A 26,854-nucleotide genomic window follows, 5' to 3' on the forward strand; every position below is an offset into this window, starting at 1 on the left:
GTCACTACTAATATACTCAACAAAATGGAATCTCAAAAACATTATGGTAAGTGAAAAAAGCCAAACCAAAGATTCCATACCATATGATTTCATTATATAACACAGAAAGACAAAATTGTAGGGATTATAGATAAAACAGGCAGAGGTCAGAGTTGAGGGAACTACACAGGGATAGCACAAAGTAACTCTGGGGGGTGATGGAACTATTCTGTATCTGAATTGTGGTGGTGGCAGTTACACAATTGTATGTCTTTGTCAAAACTCCTGAGAACGGCCCACTAGAATTTTATCGTATGTAAATTTAAAAAGAAAAAAAAAAGCAGCAGAGATGTTTAATCCAAGTATCAAATATATTAGCGTGACATTAAACTGTTTTTTGATCAAAACCCCCCCATCATACTGCCTCTCTTACCATCCTCCCACTGCCATAGAAGACACATACAAATTTTCAATCATAAACACTGGTGAGAATTTTTCTACTTCTGCCACAATAATAATTGACTTACAGAAAAGGTTTTAGAATCAGATAAAACTAAGTTATATGACTTGGTACAAGCTTCTTAACCTCTAAGCTCAACTTCTTTAAATGTGAAATGATGAAAATACAATTCTCATTACCATCATTTTATCTATTACTAACATAACTGCCAATCAAATTATTATAAAGAATAAATGAGACAGGACACCTTATATAGTAACACAGTGCTGGGTACCTTGCTGAATTTCTCTTGTAGACTACTTATTACAAATTTTGCATAATATTTCATTAGTTCATTCATGACTTTCTATTTGCCTTTTGAGATCACTGGAAATGAGAATTCCCAGACAGCTGCTAAGCATTTATTGAGCATCTGTAACGTGCTACATGGTTGGAATAAAAAGATGAATATATCATCATAGTTGGTAACAGTTTAGGAGCTAAATCAAAACCTTACATCGTTCCTATAGTAACTATGATGTAAAACAAATACTCTTAGCTTAAAAAAGCACATTGTAATCTCTGGAAGAATAGACCTATTATCCTAGTTTTTAACCTCTGTGAAAATTCCTTCAGTTATTTTTAATCAGAATATTCTTGCCATATCCAAGAAGCTTAAAATTTTTAAATTTTTTCTCTCATTGGGATGTAACAGCCTCCTTGCTACATAACAAATTATCACAAATCCAGTGGCTGACAACACCATCTTAGCTTCTGTGGATTAGGAATCCAGTATAGTTTAGCAGGGTCTCCTACAAGGCTACAACCCAAGGTGTCAACTCTAACTAAATTTTCATTAGGAGGTTCAACTGGGGAATGATTCACTTCCAAGGTTACTGAGATTGTAACAAATTCATTTCCTTATGGAATGAGGATTCAAAGCCAATGATGTAGAGATAGGAAGTCTGCTAGTAAAATGGAGTCTTATGTAACATAATTAGGGAAGTAACTTTACATTCAGTTCAGTCTCTCAGTCACATCCAACTCTTTGCGACCCCATGAACTCCAGCACACCAGTCCTCCCTGTCCATCACCAACTCCTAGAGCTTACTCAAACTCATGTCCATTGAGTCAGTGATTACATTACCTTTAGCATATTCTTTTGGTTCAGTTCAGTTCAGTCACTCAATCGTGTCCGACTCTCTGCGACCCCATGAATCACAGCACGCCAGGCCTCCCTGTCCATCACCAACTCCCGGAGTTCACCCAAACTCATGTCCATCGAGTCGGTGATGCCATCCAGCCATCTCATCCTCTGTCGTCCCCTTCTCCTCCTGCCCCCAATCCCTCCCAGCATCACAGTCTTTTCCAATGAGTCAACTCTTCTCATGAGGTGGCCAAAGTACTGGAGTTTCAGCTTTAGCATCATTCCTTCCAAACACCACCTAGGACTGATCTCCTTTAGAACAGACTGGTTGGATCTCCTTGCAGTCCAAAGGACTCCAAGAGTCTTCTCCAACACCACAGTTCAAAAGCATCAATTCTTCAGCGCTCAGCTTTCTTCACAGTCCAACTCTCATATCCATACATGACTACTGGAAAAACCAAAGCCTTGACTAGACGGACCTTTGTTGGCAAAGTAACGTCTCTGCTTTTGAATATGTTATCTAGGTTGGTCATAACTTTCCTTCCAAGGAGTAAGCGTCTTTTAATTTCATGGCTGCAATCACCATCTGCAGTGATTTTGGAGCCCCCCAAAATAAAGTTTGGCACTGTTTCCACTGTTTCCCCATCTATTCTGCTCACTCTTTAGGGAAAGGGATTATACAAAGGCACAAACACCAGGAGACAGGGCTCATGGAACTACCTTAGGGTCTGTCACCATACTGTCCAAAACATTCTACCTTACTATAACACTAAAAGTGTGCTCAGCCTTTTCTAATTACACGTGTGTGTGTGCAAAGTTGTGTCCAACTCTTTGTGACCTCCAGGGAATTTTCCAGGCAAGAATACTGGAGTGGCTTGCCAGTGCCCATGCAAAGGGATCTTCCAAACCCAGGGACTGAACCCATGTCTCTGGAGTCTCCTGCATTGGCAAGCAGATTCTTTACCACGGAGCCACCTGGGAAGCCCTCTAATTATACATACCTACCACTTTTTGCTGTAACAAATAGTGCTGTGAAGTCAAGGAGATAAAAGAAATGTATATGCTTTGTGTGTACGTGTGTTAGTATAGTGCTAACTGTAATAATTTTCAGTCCTGAATATTCATTGGAAAGGCTAATGCTGAAGCTAAAGCTCCAATACTCTGGCCACCTGATGCAAAGAACTGACACACTGGAAAAAACCACGAGGCTGGGAATGATTGAAGGCAGGAGGAGAAGGCGACAACAGAGAGATGGTTGGATGGCATCATCAATTTGATGGACATGAGTTTGAGCAAGCTCTGGGAGTTGGTGATGGACAGGGAGGCCTGGCATGCTGCAGTCCGTGGGGTCACAAAGAGTTGGACGCAACTGAGCTGAACTGACTGAACTATAATATCCCTATACTAACACAAAACACATTTTTTAATCTCCTTGACTTCACAGCATTATTTATCATAACAAAACCCTAGAATTGATCTAAATGTCCATCAGAAATGAACTGGTTAAAAATCTGCACAATATCATGAAGCCAGTAAAAATGAGATATATACTGAAAAGAAAAAATATTCCAAGATATAATGGTATGCTAAAAAGCACAGAACAGTGCTTCCCTGGTGGCTCAGTGGTAAAGAATCCATCTGCAATTATAAAGGACACGGGTTCAATCGGTTCCACATGCCACAGGACAACTAAGCCAGTGTGCCATGACTATTGAGCCTGTACTCTAGAGTCCATGAGCCATAAATACTGAGCTCAAGCATCCTAGAGCTCATGTTATGCAACAAGAGAAACCACTGTAATAAGAAGTCCATGCAGCACAACTAGAGAAAGCCCATGTGCAACAGTGAAGACCCAGCATAGCCATAAATAAAATAAATCTTTAAAAAAATCCTTTTAAAAATAAATAAAATAAAAAGCATGGTACAGTTACATATTGCGCACTCCAATATAGCCTTAAAATATGTATGCAAACACTCACTCATGTTTTTATATTTTTAAAATGTCTAGTAGTATCACATAAAACTTATAATCAGTTGCCTCTGAGGAAAGGCTGAAGTGAGACTTAGTGACTCGGACGGTAGAGATCTGTCTGCAATGCAGGAGACCCAGGTTTAATTCCTGGGTCGGGATGTTCCCTGGAAAAGGAAATGGCTACCCATTCCAGTACTCCTGCCTGGAGAATTCCATGGACAGAGAGGGGCCTGACGGGCTACACTTCATGGGGTCACAAAGAGTCAGACACGACTGAGCAACTAACACTTTACTTTTCATTGTTCTTCTTATACTATTTGACACATTGTTTTCAAAACTGGGAAAGGGGGGATTAAGTATTTGGAGATGGCTTTGTTACAGAAATTTTCTGTCTTGTTTAATTTTACTGCTTACCTATAATTCTGTTTTTGTTTCTGACTGCTTAAATATGGTCAATACATATTGTAGGGGAGGAAAAATCTTTTTCCCCTACCCTTCCTAAGTTTTCAACTGGGAGCCCTGTAACAAGACAGATTAACAAGAGAAAAGCATACAAATTTATTTAATATAAGTTTTACTGGGTTGGCCAGAAGGTTCATCCGTTTTTTTTCTTCAGATCTTACAAAAAACCCAAACAAACTTTTTGGCCAACCCAATACTTGACACTGGAGCCTTCATAAGGAAATGAACACCTGAAGAAACAATTAAACCTGAGTGTTCTCATGCCAAGTTTGATGAAAAGCAGAAAATCATGGAAAGATACAACAGGACAAGGAGGATGAGCTGAGTACAGTGAACTTACTAGTATTAGCTGTTGTTCAGATTTCTACGTTCCTTCACCTTTGGAGCTAAAGATGCTCTTTCCTCTGGGAATAGGAAAGAAACTTCTCATGAGGACTTTATAACCTGCTTTAGAGGCAGGTCAGAGAGCTCCTCCAGCATATGCTGTTGTTCTAATTCCTTCAGCTTAAAATATTTCATATATGAAGGTTCCATACTTTGGGGTAGCATGTTCTGAACCCCATCATTATGCATTGGTAGAATATATTTCTGCCATGTCTTCCCTTAAAACTGTAAGACTCCTGAAGGCAAGAACAAAGTCTGACTCATATTTGTGTTCCCACAGCTTAGTACATGTTGTATGTAAGCTTTTACAAAATATTTTAATGAATAAAATTAAGATAAAAGGAAGCTAAAGCGCTTTTCATTTAACACAATACACTACTATGAAGATTTACAGAGAGTCTTTAACTTAGTTTGGGCTTCCCTGAGAGCTCAGTTGGTAAAGAATCCGCCAGCGATGTAGAAGACTCCGGTCTGATTCTTGGGTCGGAAAGATTCCCTGGGGAAGGAATAGGCTACAGTATTCTTGGGCTCTGGAGAAGGAAATGGCAACCCACTCCAGTACCCTTGCCTGGAAAATCTCATGGACTGAGGACGGAGAAGCCTGGTGGGCTGCAGTCCACTGAGTCACAAAGAGTCGGGCACGACTGAGCGACTAACACTTACTTACTTATTCTTGGGCTTCCCTTGTGGCTCAGCTGGTAAAGAATCCGCCTGCAATGAGGGAGACCTGGGTTCAACTGCTGGGTTGGGAAGATCCCCTGGAGAAGGGGAAGGCTTCCCACTCCAGTATTCTGGCCTGGAGAATTCCATGGACTGTATAGCCCATGGGGTCGCAAAGAGTCAAACATGACTGAGTAACTTTCACTTTAACTTAGTTTAACTTAGTTGTTTATCTTTGAAAGGAACTGTATTGTACAATCATACCCACCACTCTTGCCAATTTTACCCTCAAATGAGCAAAAACTACCTGATGCCAACACTCACTTTTAGGAACTATACACTAAAAAAGTGGCGTTAGAGGATGGAACATAACAAACATTCCTGTAAACATTTTTAAAGATATTATCAAATGATCCCTAATATTCCCCAAAAGATTCCTCAAAGCTGCCTGTCTAAATCTCACAGAAGCACTTTCAAGACTTGCATTCTTTCTTAATTTGATACAATTAAAATAAAGCAAGTAAATAAAACCGAGAATTTTATTCTGGTACTTTTATACTAGATTATATCTGACTAAATTTTATGTAAATAATTTCAGGATATCAAATTCAATTGAATAATGTTTTCATTCAAAATCTATTCATTGAGTACTCAGTATCTTTCCTCGCATTTGCTAACTGCTAGGGATACCCTAACCAACAGATTTAATAAAATTGCATGAATTTTCCATTAAAAGTAGGGTACTTTGTCTATTTGAAAGACTTCTTTATCAAATCCACCAAAATGTAAGACTTCCAAAGTCAGCTCATATTCACTCCTTGAACTTCCAGAGGTGACCTGCAGATAAAATCTCTGAGCTAACTGATTTTATCACTTTTATAGAATTTCTATTGAAATTTTGCTAACGTCTTAAGACATTAACACTTCAAGAATCATTTTTTTTTTCCCCATCTTTAACAGCTCAATCAATGTTTGAAGAATCTGTCTCTATCTTAGGCATTTTCTAAATGCCTATATTACATAATTAGCATTATAATGAACTAGATGCTGTTTACAGTGCTAAATTCTTAAAACTCACTGAAAGGCATATATGATTTTTTTTAATTTTCTTAAAAAAGTATCAATGTTTTATTTTCTATGTGTATGTCCCTATTTTTCATTTTCTTCTATGACTAAATAGCATTGTCTTCAAAACCAGAAACATCTCAGTTGAAGCAAATCACCTTGACATAAAATTTAATATAGGCAAATCTCCAATAAGCTGATGAAGTGCCTAAATCAAAGGAGATTATATTCAATTCCTTAAGAACCCTTTAAACAAAGGCAGACTTGAGCAATGTTCTATTTTTTCCTCAATGATCCTTTAAACAAAGTCAAACTTTTAAACAATGTCTTCTTTTTCCCCTCTGAGAGGTTTTAAAAATAAGTTACATGATATTTTTCATATAACTTTTACTATGCTGTTGCATTTTGACCCATTCATTATTCCATTACCTTCCATTCCTTTCAGATGTTTGCTTTTTTAACTGCCCTCAATTGAATAAGACAAAAAAGGCCTTAAGCATGACTCAAGCTCTCTTGACTGCAGTATTGCCCAATAGAACTTTGTGTGATAATGAAAATGTTCTATGTCTGCACTGTCCAAAAAGTAGCCACTAGCCACATGTGGCTATGAAACACTTGAAATGTACAACCAATGAAATGAACTTTTAATTTTCCATTTTAATTCATTTAAATTTGAATAGCAATATGTGGCTGAGCTGAGAACCGGAGAATTGATGCTTTCAAACTGTGGTGTTGGAGAAGACTCTTGAGAGTCTCTTGGACTGCAAGGAGATCCAACCAGTCCATTCTAAAGGAAATCAGTCCTGAATATTCATTGGAAGGACTGATGCTGAAGCTGAAACTCCAATACTTTGGCCACCTGGTGCAAAGAACTGACTCACTGGAAAAGACTGATGCTGGGAAAGACTGAAGGCCGGAGGAGAAGGGGAAGACAGAGGATGAGATGGTTGGATGGCATCACCAACTCAATGGACTTACTCCAGGAGCTGGTGATGGACAGGGAAGCCTGGCATGCTGCAGTCCATGGGATCACAAAGAGTTGGACACGACTGAGCAACTGAACTAAACTAATGTGGCTGTAACTATCATCTATGCTAGAATAATAAGCAATGACCAGTAAGCACCAGAATGGGTTCCTGAATAATATGATCACAATTATGCACCTGAAATACTTCCTTAGGTATCTGAGCTTTAAAATTTACTTTTAATGTAGTCAACAAAGAGATGATTTTTAAAATGTCATGCCGTTAAATAAAAAAGAAAATACTTTTAAAAAAATGTCATGCCATTTTTCTCTACAGTATATTCTCTTTTCCCTTTTCTCTACTCTTCCACCTGGCATTCATATTACAGAAAATAGAGGAGATGGCCAAGATGGTGGAGTAGGAAGACCTAGAACTCATCTCCATCCACAGACACATCAAAATTACTATTCACAGAGCAACTATCTAAAGGAACAACTTGAAGATTAGATTGCTGCAGGAAACTTGCTGCAGAAAAGATTTTCCTCAGCTAAAGACATAAAGGAACCCCATGAGAAAGGTAGGAAGGGTGGAGACACTGTATTGTCAGGACCCTCATCATTTGCTTAGCAACCCACAAATAGGAGAAATATTACAACTGGTCATGCCCAAGGAAAAGGGTTCAAGCCCCACAAGAGGTTTCCAAGTCCATGGGGTTGTGCACCAGGAAACAAGTCCCCAGAACGTCTAGCTTTGAAAACAGGAAAGCTTATGTTTGGGAGCCTGAGAGGCGGGTATGGGGCATTAGGAAACTGAGATTCTGCTCTTCAAGGGAGCACACAAAATCTCAACATGCTCCAAGTCCCAATCAGAGGCAGTAGTTTGAAAGAAGCTTGGGCAAGACCCATTTGCTGATCTTAGAGAGCCTCCCAGAGAGACAGGAGGCAAATGGGACACTCCTTGGGGGAGAAAATGATGGCAACAGCGGTTTGGGGGAGCTGGTCCTACCATGCTAATGCTAGTACAGGCAATCTCCATTCTGGAATGTCCTCTCTAGTCTATTAGTGCCAGGGACCCAATCAACCCTCCAATGAGCCAGCAGCAGCCCTGTGCCCACCAGGCCCTGCAAAGAGCCATACAAGAAGCCTATCTTGCCCTCCAGGAGGCTTGCAGTCACCACGCAAGGCACAGCTAACTGGACAGAGGACAGTACTGCCTAGCAGCACACTCACAGTATTCAGCTCCAGAACAACATAACGGTTCATGCAGCTCACATAAAAGGCACCTTTAGAGCACACAGCTCTGGTAACCAGAGTGGAGTGTGCTGCTGGGCCCCAAAGGACATCTCCTACATGAGGCCACTTCAAGATAAGGAAACATAAATAACCCACCTAAGACATTGAAAGAAATACAAAGATTTGGCCAACTAAGGAGATAGAGGACTATATTCCAAATGAATGAATGAGACATAATCTGAGAAAAATAACTAAATGAAGAAACGTAATCTACCTGAAAAAAAAGTTCAAGGTAGTGATCATAAAGATACTCAACAAAATCAGAAGAATGAATAAACATGGTGAGAAGTTTAACAGCTAGAAATACAAAGAACAACAAAGCATATAGAATAAATGAAATAAAAAATACAGTGAAACCAATCAGCAATCTGGAAGACACAGTACTGTAAATCACCTGAGCTGAACAGAAAAAAAGAATGGAAAATTTTCAAATGAGGATATAGTTTAAGAAACCTCTGGGGCAACATCAAGCATACTAACATTATAGGGGTCCCAGAAGGAGTAGACAGAGTGAGAAAGGGGGCAGAGAACTTACTTGAAGACATCACAGCTGAAAACTTCCCTAACCCAGGAAAAGACATTCAGGTTCAGGAAGCATGGAACGTCCACTCCAGGTAAGAACACTGGAGTGGTTGCCATTTCCTTCTCCATGGGATCTTCCTGACCCAAAGATCAAACCCAGGTCTCCCAGATTGCAGGCAGAGTCTTTACGGTCTGAGCCACCACGAAGAGCATAGGAACATATATATGGGTCCTTTTTTTTTTTTAATCACACCAAAACAAATTATAATTAAAATGGCAAAAGTTAAAGATAAGAGAATTTTAAAAGCAGTGAAGGAAAAGCTAACTAGTCACACACAAGGAACTCCCGAAAGACCATCAGCTGACTTTTCTGAAGAAGCTGCAGACCAGAAGGGAGTGACATGACATATTCAAACTGAAGAAAGAAAAAAACCTACAACCAAGAATACCCTACCCAACAAGGTTATTGTTCAGATTTGAAGGGGAACAGACTTTAGAGATCAGCAAAACCTAAAAGAGGTCAGCATCACTCACTAAATCAGCTTTACACGAATTGTTGAAAGAACTTCTATAAGTAAAAAAGAAAGGTCCACTGCTAGAAACATGAAAATTATGAAAGGAAAGAAACAACTTTAAAGATAAACATACAGTAAAGGTAATAGATCAGCCATTATAACCCACTCCAGTACTCTTGCCTGGAAAATCCCATGGACGGAGGAGCCTGGTAGGCTGCAGTCCATGGGGTCACTAAGAGTCGGACGTGACTGAGTGACTTCACTTTCACTTTTCACTTTCATGCATTGAAGAAGGAAATGGCAACCCACTCCAGTGTTCTTGCCTGGAGAATCCCAGGGAGGGGGGAGCCTGGTGGGCTGCCGTCTATGGGGTTGCACAGAGTTGGACATGACTGAAGTGACTTAGCTACCTTGCCAAACCTACTTTCTCTAGCTAATTTATAGACAAAGTATTAAGGAAAGACATCTATTCTCCTTAATACAATTAACAATGCACACTAAAGAACAGTTTCATTTTTTAAAAAATCTAAGGTGAAAAGAAAATCAAATATTTGGAGACAGGATGGCATCATGATTGAAACTGCAAATTTTAGAACCAGAATAGTTACTATTTACTGGCTTTATAACACCAGGAAAGTGACCTAGCAGCAGCAGCAGCAAGTAGCAGGAAGGCTAAAGACAAAGGTAATAAAATAATGTATGGCCATAATAAATACAAAAAGATTTAAAATATGATGTCAAAAGTAATAAATATATATGAGATAAAAATATAGGGTGGTTAGAATTTGTTCAAAATGAAGAGATCTATCAATTTAAAACAACCATATATGTGTGTATACATTTATTACCCTCATCGTAACCATAAACCAAAACTCTGTAATAGATACATACACAAAAAAAGAGAAAGAAATTCAAGTATAACACTAAAGACAGTCATCAAATCACAAGGGAAGTGAGCAAAAGAACTACAAATAACTACGAAAGCAATCAGCAAATAATTTAAGTGGCAAAGTATAAACCTATCAATAATTAATGTAAATGGACTAAATGCTCCAACGAAATGTGGAAAAAAAAAAAAAAGACCCATATATACGTTCCTATGCTCTTCCCTGGTGGCTCAGACTGTAAAGAGTCTGCCTGCAATGCGGGAGACCTGGGTTAGATGCCTGAATCAGAAAGATCCCATGAAGAAGGAAATAGCAACTCATTCTAGTACTCTTACCTGGAGAATCCCCATGGATGGAGGAGCCTGGCAGGCTACAGTCCATGGGGTCGTGAAGATTCAGACACAACTGAGAGACTAACACTTTAACTTCATAAGCTCACATAAGAAAGTCACTTCAGATTTACAGATACATACAAAATGAAATGAGGGGCTAGAAAAAGGTATTCCATGTAAGTGGAAATGAAAAGAAAGCTGGTATACCAATACTTATATGAGACAAAACAGACTTTAGAACAAAGACTGTAACAAAAGAAGGCCATTACATAATGACAAAGTTATCAATCCAATAAGAAGATATAAACAATTATAAATATACATGCACTCAACGTAGGAGCACCTAAATATATAAGACATATTAACAAACATAAAGGGAGAAACTGATAGTAATACAGTAACCGCAGCAAACTTTAAAACCTAACTTATGTCAATGGACAGATCATCCAGATGGAAAATCAGTAACAAAACACTGGCCTTATATAATACATTAGAGCAGATTTTAATAGATATATACAGAACACTTCACCCAAAACCAGCAGAATATACACATCCTTTTCAGTGCAAATCAGTAGATCAAAAGTTCAGCCACAGAAGTGAAGTGAAGTGAAATGACTCAGTCGTGTCTGACTCTTTGCGATCCCATGGACTGTAGCCTACCAGGCTCCTCTGTCCAGGGAATTCTCCAGGCAAGAATACTGGAGTGGGTTGCCATTTCCTTCTCTAGGGGATCTTCTCGACCCAGGGATCGAACCCAGGTCTCCTGCATTGCAGGCAGCTGCTTTACCGTCTGAGCTACCAGGGAAGCCCCTCAGCCACAGAACAATTCTCAATAAATTTAAGAATACTGAAATTATAAGTATCTTTTCTTAGTAAAAGTATATATATCTTTTCTGAAAACAGCATGAGACTAGAAATGAACTACAAGGAAAAAAGCTATAAAAGACAAAAATGAGAAGGATTAAAAAAATGCTACTAAACAATCAATGGTTTATTGGAGAAATCAGAGAGGAAATGAAAAAATACCTGAAAACAAATGAAAATGGAAATACAACAATCCAAATCTAATGGGGCACATCAAGAGCAGTTCTCTCCCTATGAGGGAAGTTTACAGTGATACAGGCCTATCTCAGGAAACAAGGAAAATCTCAAACAACCTAACCTTATATCAAAAGGAACTAGAAAAAGAAAAAACAAACCCAAAATTAGTAGAAGGAAAGAAATAATAAAGATTACAGCAGAAGTAAATGAAAGAGACTTAAAAAAATAATAGACCAATAAAATTATTAGTAATTCTTTGAAAAGATAAACAAAATTAATAAACCTTTAATCAGACTCATCAAGGAAAAAAGAGAGCCCAAATAAATAAAATCAGAAATGAAAAGAAATAAAATAGAAACGACACCACAGAAACACAAAGGACCCTATTACTAAGAACAAATATATTCCAATAAAATGGACAACCTAGAAGAAATGGATAAATTCCTAGAAACATGCAATCTTCAAAAACTGAATCAGGAAGAAGTAAAAAGATCTGAGTAAACCAATTACCAATAATAAAACTGAATCCATTTTTAAAAAAAATTCCCAACAAACAAAAGTCCAGGGCCAGATTTTACAGGTAGATTTTACAGATTTGACAGAATTTACAGGTACGTTCTTCAAAACATTTAAAGAATAGCTAACATTCATCCTTAAACTATTACAAAATACTGAAGAAACAGGAATGCCTCTTAACTCATTCTACAAGGCCTGCATCACCTTGATATCAAAACCAGACAGATACCACAAAAAAAGAAAATTACAGGCCAATATCACTGATGAACACAGATGCAAAATCTTCAACAAAACATGAGCAAACTAAATTCAACAATACATAAAATGGATCACACACTGTTATCGAGAGGGATTTATCCCAGGTATGCAAGGATTTTTCAGAATCTTCAAATCAAAGTGATATACCACATTGGCAAGCTGAAGAATAAAGAAGGCCACATATTACAAAACCACAACCAACACCATACTCAACAGTGAAAATCTGAAAGCATTTCCTCTAAAATCGGAAATAAGACAAGGATGCCCACTCTTGCACTTTTATTCAACATAGTGTTGGGCAGTCCTAGCCCTAGTAACCAGACAAGAAAAAGAAATAAAAGAAATCCAAATTAGAAAGGAAGAAGTAAAACTGTCCTAGTTTACAGATGATATGATACTAAGTACAGAAAATCCTAAATACACTACTAAAACCCACTAACCAAATAATTTCAGTAAAGTTACATTGTTGGTAGGAATGTAAACTGGTGCAACCACTATGGACAACAGTATAGAAGCTTCTCAAAAAATTAAAAACAGAACTGCCATATTATCCCTACAAATGAGACAGCTAGATGTAAATGTAAATTTCCCCGATGTGTCTTAAGATTACCAGAAGGTATGTTATTTTCTGAGAATAAACACAGTATAAAGCGTTAACGAGTTATATTCCCTTTACTATTTACACAGCACTTTTACATAATTTATTTCATTATTAAACTCCTGACAATTATGTTCAACCTCCATTTTTCATGTGAGCCAACAAAGTCTCAGAGTAGTTAAGTAACTTTTACGTCATAGACCTAACAGTTAGCTTTAAACACAGATCTAAATGATCCCAAATAAGGTATTCCAAGTAGAAAAGTATGACTACAATGTTAAATGAGCTTAGAAAAGTGTTATTAATAGTTTCTAATCAAGTATTTCAGTTAGTGATTTCACTATGACAGACTCTCACCCTCAACCAAATATCAAAAATGTTAATTTCAGTTCATGACCAAAAGTACTAATAGGTCATTCAACTACAAAAAAATAAAAACAAGTACCATGTAATCAGATATCTTACATTTTTTAAACAAAAATATATAATTAAACTATTAGGATAAGTAAAGATGCTTTCTTTTATTGGCATACTTTTAACATTTTACAAATCTTCAAAAATCTGTGACATAAGGTCACATATTCCAGATAATATCTTTCCCCTTTAATGTCGAGTTTCTATTATTTCTACATGGAACATTTACCAACTTCTTAATCCTCTCCCAAAGAGCATCTCTTTGAATTCTGATTGCTTATCTTCCAAAGCTGAGCTCTAGATTTCTGCTTCCTTAACAAGCCAAGACTCAGTTTATGACAAAGCAAACAAGAGAAAGCCATAGTAGGAAAACACAACATTAGCTTAAGCCCTAATAAACATTCTATCCAAGAGGAGAAAACATTTCAAAGTAGTTCTTCCTCCATTAATGAGCATCTTTCTCCCTTATTGTAGGTTCATAACCAACAAAAAACAAACAAAAAAGCGAGTCAAAGATAAAAATACAGCTGAAATGAGTGGCTAAAAAAGCTTCCTATTACTTCATTGTAAATTAAACTTAGAACTGTAGATGTTTCGTTTCCTTCTCCCTCATAGCGTCCAGCCTGCTCAGATGCATCTACCATACAGAGGAGTAGAGAGTGTTATGTCCTAAGAATTGAAGGCTCTAAAAATAGAACCAGAAGGCATTGAGCAAAAGCATATTCAGTTGCTTCACAGGCCTCATCTAATCTTCCCTTGGGAAGGCATCTCACTCAAGGAATTGAAAGACAGGAGAAAAATACTTCCAAGAGAGAACTTCCTTACTTTACAAGTCATGTAGATACATGGAGAGAGGAAAATGATGGTTCCTCCTTCAACAAACATAATCTCCAAAACTACATAACAGATTCTTCAGGATGTTTTTTAAACTCTCAAAGAGGAACACCTCACAGAAAACATACCATCTTCTCCTGTTTCACTTCCCGCACCAGAGAGGCAGGGATTGGGTGAAGAGGTGTTAGACTAACTTGACCTAAAAAGACTGGGCTAAAGAAAGAAAACTAAGTCTGCCAATTCCCAAAGTAGACCTGATTGAAAACCAATATTCTATGCAGTCTTTGCATAAGTTATGATAAATAACTCTGTCTTGTAAAAGGCAGAGCTCTTTGTAAAGCTGCACAGAAGATAAAGTAGTACTTAACCATTTTATCTTCCTTTTTAAAACTCTTTCCCTCACCTAGCCTTTCTCAACCTTACTCCCTCCAAAGACCTTCACCTTGCCCTCTATATGTCTGAGGTTCACTTGTTTCTTAGAACTGACCTCGAAACTCCCATTCCCCTCAGTCCAACTAAGTATGAATCAGATTATGTGATTAAAGTATTTCCCTCTAATGGGTAAATGTGGTTTAATCCACAGGGTTCAATTCCACAAATATCATTAAGCTCTGCTCTACTACATACAAGGCGCCATGTGTTTAATCAAAGTACCTATTCTTCTTACAAGAAAACTAGTTAAATCAATCTTGTAATGGACAGTGTAAAAGAGAAGCATGTGAGTGCCTGCTTCACCTCACACTCTTCTCTTCCCATTTCTTCACATCTCAGTGCCCCTTCTCCCTACCCCATCCTCCAGGAATCAATATTGCTTCCAATAAAAGTCAGTGACTAGGAAGACAAGTGATGGTAGAAACAATAAACATTCAAAACCACAGATGAGTAGAGGGTCTCCAAGATTTTATGTATTAATCACAAGTACAATAAAAAGCTTCTCAATATATCAATTCAAGAAACCTACAAATCAGCTTTGTTCAGAATCCTCAGTTATTAAACCATATATACTGAGAGTTTTTCCCTTATTTCCATACAAGGAAATATGTTTTTAAATATTTAAAAATTTAAATTATTTAAAATATTACTAAGCATCAGTTCAACTTGCCCAACCATATTTAAAGGCTATTAAACTTAACTGCTTTCAGTTAGAACCGGTATTTTCCCCCCAAGTACTCCTGGTTTTGAAACTGCAAACTAATTGGCATACTTGCTTTAAAATCTTTTTTAGTTGTACAATTATTCATTTTTACTTAGAACAACGCTCCAAACCTAGAGAGCAGGATACAATAACTGACAGGTTTGGTTTGGTTGAGCCACATGAAGTTATTTTTAATGGTTTCAAGTAGTTGTCAATATTTTTAAAAGTCAGGAGAATGGCAAGCAAAAATCTAGATTTCCTGTATTCTCTTGAGAAGGTTGAAGACTGGGCCCAAATTCATTACTGCACTAATCAAGTGAACCTGAGAACTGGATATTCCTCTCTACATGAGGCATAAACTCTCTAGTGTATTTCACTCATTTTTATTTTCTAGTATCTGAAGCATGTAAGTTTGTTGAAAGGTGCATATTTTCCAGACCACTTCAACAAGTCACCTAATGTATAAAGCAACAAAGCAGGACATATTCGTTTGCAACCTCACAGTTAATGATAAAAAATTTTTTTACAAGACTTAGAAGAAAGGTTGAGAAAGAAAAAAATTCAGACTGGTGGAAGGGTAACACAGAATGTAAAAAGCCCACCTGAAAGTTTTTCTAGAAGGAAAAAAAGAGGTAAAAATTCAAAAACATTTGTCAAGACACTGAAAGCTTTCCTAATTGAACCTATGTTACTCCAGTTCCCTGTCACACTCCAAGCTTCAGAACCTCCCTTCCCACTTTCTCTTTATGTATAACAACAGCAGTTAGGCCATAAACTCTGAGAAATGTAATAGAAACTTATGAAAACACATATACATCTTCAAAAACAATTCTCCTCACACACTTTTTTAATAGTCTTTATTCACCATCAAATCCTCTCCCGAGTTATTTCTACGGTTTTCTGTTTTGTATTCTAATGACTATAGTCCTCACTTTCAAAGCCTGGGCTTCAGTCCTAGATGGGTTCTCCAGTATAGAAACTTTTCTGGCCCTTACAGTTGCACTCCTTATTATATCTCTTATTCCAATTTCTACAGTCTATTTCATTCAAAATTTATCTATAACCCCCTCTCTAAAATGTCTTGATCAAATTTGTGTAAGGGGGTGGGGATACCAGTTGTACAAAGAAAATCAACATACTGTTAGTTTTCTCTGATATTAATTTAAATAAAAATGAAGATTCTTAAAGAGTAAAAAAAAAGTTTAAATAAACTGTGTATGTTAAATGCATAAAGCGACAAGAGACTGATGCTCTAGCATGTTTGGACTAGTGACTTCTCATCACGGACTCAAAGTACTAAAGAGAAAAATTAGCAGGAAATCTGTGCGGCCCAATGATGGTCATACTGTCCCCACACTAACAAGTTACTACGTGATGTCTAACCTCCCTGCACACCATTCAAGAAGATAAAGGGTGTCAAAAGACTTGTATCTAAAGAAGAAAAAAATAAGCAGCTTTTCTGGGCGAATTTTGGGAAAACAAAGCTTTACCGCACTTCACATCGTTACAGCATAAAACCACGCAACACCTTACTGGGGTCTCACTCCTCTTCACCCAAAGCGAGACTGGGGCCAACTTAGCCCCTATTGTGATGCGCCCTCCTCAGGATGTGGCGGCGTTAACCCAGAATGACAGAAAAGGGGCGGGGCACAGGGCTCCCCTGCCCTGGGAAAGAGGGTTGAGGGTATCGCCTTCATCTCTGGGGAAAGGCCTCAGAAGTTCCAACCCAAAAACAGCACCCCCGAAACCCAAGTCCCTTCGCTGCCTCTCCAAACTGGGAGCCAGCGGCCGGACCCCAGAACCCCACCCACGGTCTCCCAGCAGGATCTGGGACGCCCAGACCACCGCCACAGCAGTTGAGCTCTCAAGCCCAGATTCGTCCTCCGCCCCCTTCCTCCTTCGCCCCCACCAAGCCCAGGCTCCGGCGCCGCCCCCACTGAGTTCCCCAACTGAGTCCAGTCACCCTCGAACCTGTAGTCCCCTTTGAGTGTCCAGGCACAGGCCAGGGCCAGCGACACCTTCGCTTCCTCCCCAACTAGATCCCTCCAGAGAGGTGTCTGTGGCTGCGGCCGCTCGAGCGGCTGCGGCTACTAAAGCCGCCCCAGCAGGTTACAGGCCGGCTCCAGGCTGCTTCTCGCGAGATCCCTCAGATCGAATAGGCGAGATTAGCTGAGTCGTCGCGAGAATGGAGCGGAGCCCAATGTAGTTGGGCGGGGCGCAGAGGGTGCCGGCGGTTGAGGGAGTGGCAGCCTTGGGTGGGCGTTCAGCCTGGGGGTGCCCCAAAACGGGAAGCGCTTGTGTCCACAGACGTCAGAATCTACTGCGATCCTCGAGCCTGAGTGGCTGCGAGCTGTCACCTCCAAATCTTTCAGTACCACATTTTCCCTTGATTTCTTGTTACCGTTAGAAAAAAGCGGACATCCCAGAGTTGGAGAAATACCTAAGGACTCTGAGTTTACTCAAGGAAGGCGTTTTCCTCAACTGGGTGAACTCCGAACGCCTTTGCCGGCTCAGCCGGCGGTTATTAACCGATCTGACTTAAGGAAGAACGGTTTTCGTCAGAGCCATCCTCTATTTCCTATCGTCCGCAGCTGTTTGTTTTTAAACACTGGGTGAGCGGGAATCCGTGTACTAGCTGGAACTTGTGCAGCTGGGCCTCTATGGAACATCTATAGCAACGTGGATGGCATATTGCTCCTTGCGGCAGAAGGTTGCCAGTCATAGGGTTTCGGTCACTCATCTTTACTGTCTGTCAAATGCTAGACTACACAAATGGAAAAAATGAAAGAAGGTCTCTGATCTCAAAACTCACGCCCTGGGAGCGAGACCCACCCTGAAACAGACAATCCTGTTAAACTGTGAAAGTGAAGTCACTCAGTCGTGTCCGACTCTTTGTGACCCCATGGACTGTAGCCTGCCAGGCTCCTCTGTCCATGGGATTTTCCACGCAATAGTACTGGAGTGGATTGCTATTTCCTGCCCCAGGGGATCTTCCCGACCCAGGGATCGAACCCAGGTCTCCCGTATTTTAGACAGAAGCTTTACTGTCTGAACCACCAGGGAAGTCCTATGTTAAATTGTGGTAAAGGCCAAGTTATAAGCTGTGAGAGGAAGAAACTGACTTGGCCTGCCATGTTGAGGAAATCTCCAACAGGGAATGACATTTGAGCTGAATCTTGAAGGATAGGTAAGAGTTCCCCAGTTCTGAGAAGAGTGGGAGGAGCATTCATTCCCCAGAGGAAGCGAAGAGGGAGAGGACCGGGTTTGAGTAATTTGCTATGGAAACAGATTTTGCGGAAAGAACTTTGTTGAAAACCTGTTAATCACTGTTTGGTTGGGAAGAGAAAACTCCGTGACTCCTTCATGTGATAACAAAAATGTTTTTTCAAACGAATATTCATGGAGATGAGCAGTTGACCTGCACAGTAGAGGATAGGGCACATCCTCCTCCACATCTCAGGCCACCTACATATGAGAGACCTAAGGGAAACAGGTTATTGTCATAGTTGTGTTAGTCTCCCAGTCGTGTCCCACTCTTTGGACCCCATGAACTGTAGCCCTCCAGGCTCCTCTGTCCATGGAATTCTCCAGGAAAGAATACTGGAGTAGGTAGCCATTCCCTACTCCAGGGGATCTTCCCAACCCATGGATGGAACCCTGGTCTCCTGCATTGCAGGCAGATTCTTTACTATCTGAGCCACCAGGGAAACAGGTTATTATCATAGTACACCAAATTATCATTGCCACCTTCTGCTAATGTGGAAATCTTCAAAGATTTCTAAGAAAGAAAATCTAATAGTTTTGTAATACAGGTATATCTCATGAAGAAACCTCAAGAAAACCCTCAGGCAACAAAACAACAACAAACACCCCATTAACCTTTATGTATTACCATGGCTTTCTTCTGTAAGACAAGATCAAGAGAAGAAATTCTACAGTCCAAGTTAAGGTTCGTGAGATCTGTCAAACAGGAATTATTTCCCTGTAACAGGAATTATTTCCCTGTATCAAAATAAAAGCTATCATTGCCTAAAGAGGGGCTTCTTTGGTGGCTCAGATGATAATCAATCTGCCTGCAGTGCAGGAGACCTGGGTTAGATCCCTGGGTCTGATCCCTGGGTCAGGAGAACAAAATGGCTGCCCACTCCAATATTCTTATCTGGAGAATTTCATGGACAGAGGAGCCCGACAGACTTACAGTTCATGGGGTCACAAAGAGTCAGACATGACTGAATAGTTTTCACTTTTTGTTTCCTAAAGAGAGACCCTGATATTCTACTGTAGTATTTCTGCCAATCTCCCTTTAGACATTATTTTCATACTATCCAACCTTCCCAGGTGGCGCAGCAGATTAAAGAATTTGCCTGCAATGCAGGAGACACGAGTTGGATCCTTGAGTGGGGAAGATACCCTGGAGAAGGAAATGGCAACCCACTCCACTGTTCTTGCTTGGAAAATTCTATGGACAGAGGGGCCTGGTGGGCTACAGTCCATAGAGTCACAAAGAGTCGGACACAACTGAGCGACTGAGCACACGCACATGTATATGTATACTATACAAACATTTGGCTCACCCTGTGCTCCATACAAATAAGCCTAAGTCATAAACAAATGCTGAATTATTATGTTATACATCTGAAAATAATATAAATTATACCTCAATTTTTTAAATTAAAAATTTTAGAAAATGTACTTCAGACTCTTGTGTGTGCCAGTCAGGGGCTCTGCTTATCATAATTCACACAGTTGTTGAGAGTCCCTTTGATAGCAAGGAGATCAAACCAGTCAGTCCTGAAGGATATCAACTCTGAATACTCATGGGAAGGACTGATGCTGAAGCTGAAGCTCCAGTACTTTGGCCACCTGATGCAAAGAGCCAACTCACTGGAAAAGACCCTGATGCTAGGAAAGATTGAAAGCAGAAGGAGAAGAGGGTGACAGAGGATGAGATGGTTGGATGGCATCACCACTTTAGTGAACATGAACTTGGGCAAACTCCAGGAACTGATGAGGGACTGGGAGGCCTGGCTTCCATGGGGTCACAAAGAGTCAGACACGACTTGATGACTGAAACAGTAACAATTCCAAGTTCTAGGAATTTTCCGGAGAACATTGGAAGAATTAGTGAAAGATTTCAGATGAAGTATGGAATTTTTATTCCATTTTAGAATCAGCTTAAGTCATTTTAACCTTGCTTTGAAGGACCTACAGTTCATTTTATTCTGTAATTTTTTTAAAAAAAGAAAAGAAAATCTAATAAAGCTATCATTGTCATTTTTTTTAAACAAGCAACTTTTTGGGGCATAGTAGCAGCTTTACACCTAGTAGATAATGCTATTGATCAAAAACTTTTGTGCAATAATTTATAAATGCTAGCTGACTGAATGAGCTAAGGTACAGACCCTTAATACAAGTCTTCTTTCCACAATATCAATCTATATATCAAAGAGGTCAAAACAGAAATAGAGAAATTTCATAGACAATGAACAGACAAGTTTTTTCAGTTGTCTATATTATCGTACCACATAGCACGCTAACACAAGGTTGTTTCCAAGGCAGATAAGGTAGACCTCTAGTTGAATATTTATTCAGAGAATGAATGATAAGCCACATACCCAGTATCCTACTTAACTTTAAAGCCTTAGATTTCTTTGTACTATTTAAGCACTGTCACCTAACATCAGGAACAGGAAAATCATACACACAAAAGATCTGTATCTCTACTCAGCAAATATATTTATTGATCAAGACTGTGTATAAGAATGTAAGGGGAGATAACAGACATTATCAATATACAGGTTCTACTGAAAAAAAAAAGAGATGTGTAATTAAATAACAAAAAGAAAACAAGTTGGGTCATACAGAGATTGAGAAATTGCACTATGGGAGGTCAGAAATAGGAAAGATGATTTCCAACTGAAAATATGAAAAAGGTGCAGAAAAGGGGAGGAAAAGAAGAATGTTTGTCTTAGAGGTTGTAAAGAATAGATAGGAGTCTGGTTTGAAGCTATGGTAGGAAAGGGCATTCCTATGGAAAGATCAACAAAGGCATATAAATAGCTAAACTCGATGTTTTGTAGGGTCCTCAGTCGCATGCATGCTTTAGCCATGTCCAACTCTTTGTGATCCATGGATCACAGCCCACCAGGCTTTTCTGTCCATGGGATTTCCCAGGCAAGAATACTGAAGTGGATTGCCATGCCCTCCTCCAGGGGATCTTCCCCATTTGGGATCGAACCCTCATCTCCTGCATTGCAGGCAGATTCTTTACTGCCAAGCAATCAAGCCATCAGGAAAGCCCTTATGTAGGGAGAACAGTAGCAATTAAAAAGAATAAGAAGATTGAAATTGGGACAAAAAGACCTTGGAATGTTAGATTAAAAGTAAAAGTTTATTTACTTTTTCTGTAACTTATTAGCTGGTGATAGAGTGAAATCTCAGATCTTTCACAGTTTTTGACAAATGCTTTCAGGCTGGCTTTGTAGAAATTGACAAGCTGATTCAAAAATTTATGTATAAATGTAAAAGTTCTAGAATAGCTAAAAGAATTATGAAAAAGTACAAAGCTGAAGAACTTAACACTTCAAGATTTCAAAACTTACTACAATGCTATAGGAATCAAGACAGTGTGATATTCAACACTGTAAATCAACTGTACTACAATAAAAAAAATTTTTTTATGATGTGGTATTGGCAATGAGCTAACAAAATACATCAATGGAATAGAACTGAGAGTCCAGAAATGAACCCTTACATTTATGGTTGATTGATTTTCAGCAAATGCACCAAGACCATTCACTTCAATGAGGAAAAGATAGCTTTTTAAAAATCATGGTGTTTGATGCCAGGACAGTTAGATATCTGTATAAAAAAAAGCTAAAACAAACAAAAACTTGGATCCTTATTTCAAAAAGAAATTAACTTTAAATGGAACATAGACCTAAATATAAAAACTAAAACTATAAATTTGCTAAAAGAAATTAGAGGGAAAATCTTGATCAATTTGGGTTTAGGCAAAGAATTCCTAGATATGATACCAAAATCACAAAGCATAAAAGAAAAAATTGAAATTGGGGTTTCACTAAAATAGAATTTGTTTTAGTTTATGCTTCAGAAGATAGTATTAAGAGGATGAAAAAACAAAGCATAGACTGAGAGAAAATGTTTGCAAATCATACAAAGGATGTGTACTCATAATATATAAAGAACTCTTACAACTCGCTAATAAATAAGACAACCCAATTTAAAAACGGCAAAGACTTGCAAAGACATTTATATGCAGACATACAAATAGCTAACTAATTAGCACAGGAAAGGGTGCTAAATGTCATTGTCATTAAGTAAATGTAAATCAAAACCACAATTAAATATGCTACATCCACACTGGAATGCATATAATATATCAGATGCAAGTGTAGATGAAAATAGGGAGAAGAGTTCTTACACAGTGCTGGCATGAACATAATTATATTACAGCCACCTGGCAAAAATTTTGGTAGATTTTTAAGTTAAATATAGACTTACCATACTATACAGAAAATAAAGAGTTGTTACTAGGAAGCATCTACCCAGTCAGAGACTTAATTTTTCAGCTGTCCCACCCTTCTTTACAATATTAAGTATGGTTCCATGACTATATTATAATCAGTGAAATATGAAGAGATGATGTCACCTTCCCAGGTTTGACCAGTAAAAACTTCCCACGTGGCATTCCTTTTTCACTTCCACTTATCTGGATAGGTGACCGTTAGGGCTACCATGGTAGAAGTTGAGTTCCTGGCTATCCTATTGAATTGTTCACCTGCCTAGTAGTATAACATTCCAGTAATATTATGTGAACAAGAAATAAAATACTATTTAATTTAGGTGGGTGTATATTTGGGATCTATTAGAGCAATTCGCTCACCCTAGCCAATTCAGAGATGAGTACCTTTAAATGGATAAAAAGGTGACTGGTAAAAACCTAACAATATGGAGCAAAGGCTTAGCCATAATGGATAGTGAGAAAATAGACACCACAGGCTAGAAAAATAGAACCTTTGCTATGCAGACCATAAATATGAAAAATATTTATTAGACCATCCAATCTAATCAAGGGATATTGATTTTCTATAAAGAAGAGTAAAGGAATAATGATAAAGTGAGGATGAAGGGAATGTGATTAAGGAAGGGCTTACAAGGAATTTCTGAGGTAGTAACAATATTCTCTTTCACGATCTAAATAGTAAATTTCTTTTCCTTAAAAATCTATATATATATGTACAATAAATTTTCTATGTACAATAAATTTTACTATTTTAAAAAGTAAAAACACATCAATATAAAGTAGATTTTATTCCAGGCATGCAAAAATATTTAATTTATTACATTAATGAACTAAAGGTGAAAAGTTACATATTTTTTGAGAAACAGCATTTTATAAGGTTCTTTTATAATTTCAAAAGAACCCTTAGAAAACTAGTTACATAAGGGAATGTCATCAATATTTAAAGGCTATTGTCTTGTTGAGAAATTATATGTATATTCCTATTAAGGTCCAGAATATGATAAGGAAGCACATTCATTCATTAACATGGTATTGAAGTACTAGATAATAATATTAAAAAAAGAAAAAGAGGTATAATCACAGGGAGAAAAGAGAGAACAGTGTCATTTTTTGAGATTATGTGATCATCTATATAGAATAGCAAATGTAAATAAGATATTAGAATTAATAAGACAGTTCAGCAAGTTTCTTGGTAATAAAAGAAAATTAGAAAAATGAACACTGTTTCTCTATACCAAAATTAACCAATTAGAAAATATAATAAACATTTAGATACCTTTCACATTAACCATTTAGAATTTAGCAATTAACAAAGGATACATAAGATTTTTCTACCAAAAAAAATGTTTAAACTCTATTTGAAGTGAAGTGAAGTGAATTGAAGTCGCTCAGTCGTGTCCGACTCTTTGCGACCCGATGGACTGTAGCCCACCAGGCCCCTTGGTCCATGGGATTTTCCAGGCATGAATACTGGAGTGGGTTGCCATTTCTTTCTCCAGGGGATCTTCCTGACCCAGGGATGGAACCCAGGTCTCCCATTAAATCCTTATGGCAGAAAGTGAAGAGGAACTAAAAGGCCTCTTGATGAAAGTGAAAGAGGAGAGTGAAAAAGTTGGCTTAAAGCTCAACATTCAGAAAACGAAGATCATGGCATCTGGTCCCATCACTTCATGAAAAATAGATAGGGAAACAGTGGAAACAGTGTCAGACTTTATTTTTTGGGGCTCCAAAATCATGCAGATGGTGATTGCAGCCATGAAATTAAGACACTTACTCCTTGGAAGGAATGTTATGACCAACTTAGATAGCATATTCAAAAGCAGAGACATTACTTTGCCAACAAAGGTCCATCTAGTCAAGGCTATGGTTTTTCCAGTGGTCATGTATGGATGTGAAAGTTGGACTGTGAAGAAAGCTGAGCGCCAAAGAATTGATGCTTTTGAACTGTGGTGTTGGAGAAGACTCTTGAGAGTCCCTTGGACTGCAAGGAGATCCAACCAGTCCATTCTAAAGGAGATCAGCCTGGGTGTTCTTTGGAAGGAATGATGTTAAAGCTGAAACTCCAGTACTTTGGCCACCTCATGTGAAGGGTTGACTCATTGGAAAAGACTGTGATGCTGGGAGGGATTGGGGGCAGGAGGAGAAGGGGACGACAGAGGATGAGATGGCTGGATGGCATCACCGACTCGATGGACGTGAGTTTGAGTGAACTTCAGGAGTTGGTGATGGACAGGGAGGCCTGGCTTGCTGTGATTCATGGGGTCGCAAAGAGTCAGACATGACTGAGCGACTGAACTGAACTGAACTGAACTGAAATTCTTGCCTGGGAAATCCCATGGACAGAGGAGCCTCGGAGGCTACAGTCTATGAAGTTACAAGAGTTGGACACAACTTAGCAACTAAACCACCACCACCACCAAAGTAGATTAGAATGAGTGAAAACATTTACTATGTTGATGAATAGGACAATATAATAAAGTGACAATTCTTAGAATTAACATTTAATTTTAATACTATCCAGATAAAACTGCAGCTGGATTTTTTAGAAAAGAACTCAAACTCCATGTAACTATTGAATAGTAAAAAAGAGGTTTATAAAGAAGAATATGTGTGTGTGTGTACATAAAGTATGCAGGAACAGGCAAATACATCAATATAACAATAAATACATAGAATTCAAAAACAAACCGATGTTGGACTTTGCTGGTGGTCCATTTGTTAAGAATGCACCTGCCAACGCAGGGAACATGGATTCGATCACTGGTCCCGGAAGATTCCACATGCCACTGGGCAGCTGAGCCTGTGCAACACAACTACTGAGCCCGCATGTCCTAGAGCTCATGTTCCACAACAAGAGAAGCCACAACACAAGAAGCCCATGCAACTAAAGAAAGCCCATGTGCAGCAACAAAGACCCAGTGCAGCTATAAATAAATAAATACACATATCTTTAATAAATAAATAAAGAAACCTCTGTTAGCAAAGTCAACAATATGGTGGAATAGAAAGTCCTAGCCCTTGGTTCCTCACAGAAACACTGATTTAGCAGTAGTATATGAAGCAAAGTATCTTTATGAGAAGTCTAGGATCCAGTTAAGAAGTTGCAGTACCCTGGCTTAGTTGCTCAGTTGTGTCCAACTCTCTACTACCCTATGGACTGCAGCCTGCCAGGCTTCTCTGTCCAAAGGGATTCTCCAGACAAGAATACTGGTGTGGGTTGCCATACCTTCCTCCAGAGTATCTTCCCAACTCAGGGATCAAACCCAGGTCTCCCGCATTGCAGGCAGATTTCTTTTCCAGTTGAACCACCAAGGAAGCCCTCAGTACCCAAGAGAAGCACAAAATCAATAGCAGCTGTATTGAAATGTGCCCATGGCAGAAAAAACTAGAAAAAGACCAGATCCCTGTTTGACATTCTGCAAACAGAATTTATGCCTTACCTGCCTTAGGCACTTGGAGAGGGGTAATCAGGACAGCCTGTTCTCTTGACTCCAGTGTCTGGACATCCCCAGGATCCAGAGAATCCAGACCAGCATGGCCTTGAGGAAACTGATGACTGAGATCAAAGCGATGATGCCTGTGCTGAGATTCTATGTGAGAATGACTCTAAATCTGGCTATAAACAGTAACTTCCTCTTATTCTCTTAATGACTTGCAGAGCATTGAAGGAGGTAGTTTCAGACAAGACCACCAGCGGATGCCAAAACATGTATTTCTGCTGCTTGTGTCCTGCGGTTGTTCTGCTTCACTTCTGGCTGTCATTATTAGGAGGCGGAAGTTGAATAAAGGCTGAAATTGTCTGTGGTTGTTTGCAGGGAATCTGCATATCATGAATGACCTTATCAGGTCTGGGATTCTGAGTTGTGAGCCCCAGGCAGAGACGTTAAGTCA

At 38.8% G+C, this 26,854-nt stretch overlaps 1 protein-coding gene across 2 annotated transcripts in view; it reads right to left on the minus strand.

Annotated features, from left to right (window-relative positions):
* The window catches only part of BTBD10 (BTB domain containing 10), a 76,969-nt gene extending 59,419 nt beyond the window's left edge, over window positions 1–17,550 (minus strand). For both annotated transcript variants that reach the window (XM_005689601.3, XM_005689599.3), the window contains exon 1: window positions 17,389–17,550. The gene's annotated coding sequence lies outside the window, so the exon portion shown is untranslated. The remainder of the gene's footprint in view (window positions 1–17,388) is intronic.

Source organism: Capra hircus, chromosome 15, assembly GCF_001704415.2.
Source record: "Capra hircus breed San Clemente chromosome 15, ASM170441v1, whole genome shotgun sequence".
Lineage (NCBI taxonomy): Eukaryota > Metazoa > Chordata > Mammalia > Artiodactyla > Bovidae > Capra > Capra hircus.